Below are 2,661 nucleotides of genomic sequence, written 5' to 3'. Positions count from 1 at the left end.
TCCTCATTCCCAGGTATACCGCAATGGGCTGGAATCCACTGCATTACCAATACTTTAAGTATTTCTCTTTTACATTCTGTAGATTTCCGGCATGCGAGAATTCTAGTATTAGGCGAGGGATGTCCAGACGCTATTGCCAGCAGGGCTGCCCTAGAATCCGAAAGCAGGACTATCTTCTTTGCGTAGGCATGACTAACCTTTTCTAAAGCTAAAGTACTAGCAGCTACCTCTCCATCAAAATTGGTAGCGTTTGCTCTAGCAGGTGCTGACAGTTGGAACAGGCTACTATAGACACCTGTACCCGCATTTTTATTTTCCTCTGTAGCTGACCCGTCGGTGTATATATGGATCCATTCTGGCCAATGCCACAGTCCTTAGTTCTTCCCCTGGGGTCATGGATTTGTTGATGGGCATTATTAGATCCAGCACTATAGGATATGGACACGTCCAAACGATTTGTTTAGTCAAGTCAGGCAGAGGGTCTCTTATCTCAAAGTTCAGGCCTAGGCTTGTGATAATGGATTTCGTTGTCTCAATAATTGTTAGCTGCGTTTTTATTCGCCTAGTATTACCAAGAGTGCTGGGCGAGTAATCACTACCATTCCTAAGCACGCGCTCGTAAAGGATGACGGCATTCATTTTTCGCCTATCTTTTAGGGACTCGATCTCTGCCTGCAGTTGCATGGTAGAATCAGTGTCGATTTAGTCGCACTGGTAATAATCCTCAATGCCTTATTTTGAGCTACATCAAGACGTTTCCAGCATTGAATCGGTAGCTGTAACCATAATTCCAGAGCCATATTCCAGGACTGGTCTTATATATGACCTATAAGCAATCTCAAATGCAGTTGAGGAACTCTGGGTGTATGCCGTCTATACCCGGTGCCTTTCCGCTTTTTGTGTCCTCTAGGGCTAGTGTCAATTCGCTCATAGAGAATGGCTAATTAATTTCACTCTTAGCTTCCTTGTTCCAGGATATGCGAGGTATTTTATGCTTGAGCTTGAAATTGCTAGTTTGAGCAAGAATCTTGCAAAATTTATTGGCAATATCATCCTCCCTAGTTAATATTTTTAAACCATCTATCATAGGTTCATTGGCATCGGTACTATCCCTGTTGATCCTAGATAAGAACTTATATGCTTTAGTTCCATCTTTTCTAAAGTCCTTGTTTTCAAGGAATTTTCTATATGCTTCCCTTTTCGAAGTTATAAGCGTCTTTTAAGGAAACCGTTCTTTTGTCTTAAGGTTATACGATCCTTTTGGTAACCACTTGTTTTTGCTGCCCTCCGAGCCACATCTCTTTCCACCTTCATTTCTTCGAGCTCATCCGTCCAAAAAGGGGTATACTTTTTAATTTTACCTCTCGGTATAAATTTTATGGCACATTTGAGTATTAGTCCTTCAGTTGCTAGCATATGTGATCTATGTTACCGTTGAGCAATTGTACAGTGATTTCCACATCGGACTGTCCTTGGTAATCCTCCCATTTGGCTTTTTTTGAAATTCTATCTCGGAAAATATGGTTCTTTTTGCTTTTAGTACAATTTGTTTGCTTTAATCACAAGTAAAAGGATTCTACGACCAAAAAGATCCCGGATTCTGGTGTAATTTAAGACATAATTTATTTTCCAGCCTCGAATGACTGATTACAAGATCCGGATGCGTTTGAAGCCCGTTGTAGACAAAAAAAATCGGCTAATTATCAGTATTCTCGATATACACCACTGGTCCACTATCTATGAAATTTTTTACTATGCTATCTGTTGTATCGGAGCTTTTATACCCCCATCTAGGCGAATGAGCATTGAAATCTTCCATAATCAGTGTCTGATTGTCCCATACATTCTCAAGCCAGCTGAGATCACACTTATATTGGGGGGTTTGTAGATAAAATAAAAATTTAACCTTTTGTTGTCGACAGCAATCTGAACTTGGATAGCTTCGTGTCTTTATTACCTACATTCATTTCATGCATTATATTTACTTTAGTACCATATTGAGTCTTCACGCCTATCACAATACCAGATGCGATCTGTCGTTATCTTTTTAGCGATGTTACTTTATATCCAGGAGGCTGGTAATATTGTATGTCTTATATATTTACATATGTATATAAATAGATGTATTGAACCCAATAAAGTTAGGATTTTACAGCAATTCAAGCGTGTCACATTTTATTCCTTCTTCTCTTTTTTAACATTTTGCTTTCACCAATACTTAAGTGGTGCCAAAACCCGGGAACTTTAGACACCGGATTAATTTTTTCTTTTAGGATGATTTTTTTTTTTTTGTTGTTGTTTTATCATCTTCAATTATTATTCTCTCTCTCTCATTTTATTTTTTGTAAATAATGGCAACGGGATCGTTAAACAAGCGTTTTTTAACCTGGAAGCTTTGAATCAAAACGTGGTGTAATAAAAGGGGGTGACCGACTGATAAGCCGAATTGAAGCAAAATCAATCGAAAATCTACTCGATAACGAAGATGTGGAGGCATTAAAAACAACGGTCGTCTGCAGAGTCGAGAGGAGCATCCTCAATCAGATTCAGGCGGACGAAGAGACCTTTTGGAGAAATTAAAATTTATAAATGTTTTGGATGAATCATGTTCTTGCATGACAATAAAGCTTCAATTATTCTCTCCCCACTTCAGTAAGAAGG

Source organism: Halyomorpha halys, unplaced genomic scaffold, assembly GCF_000696795.3.
Source record: "Halyomorpha halys isolate HHAL.00 unplaced genomic scaffold, Hhal_1.1 Scaffold688.1, whole genome shotgun sequence".
NCBI lineage: Eukaryota > Metazoa > Arthropoda > Insecta > Hemiptera > Pentatomidae > Halyomorpha > Halyomorpha halys.
This window is presented reverse-complemented; position numbering follows the sequence as displayed.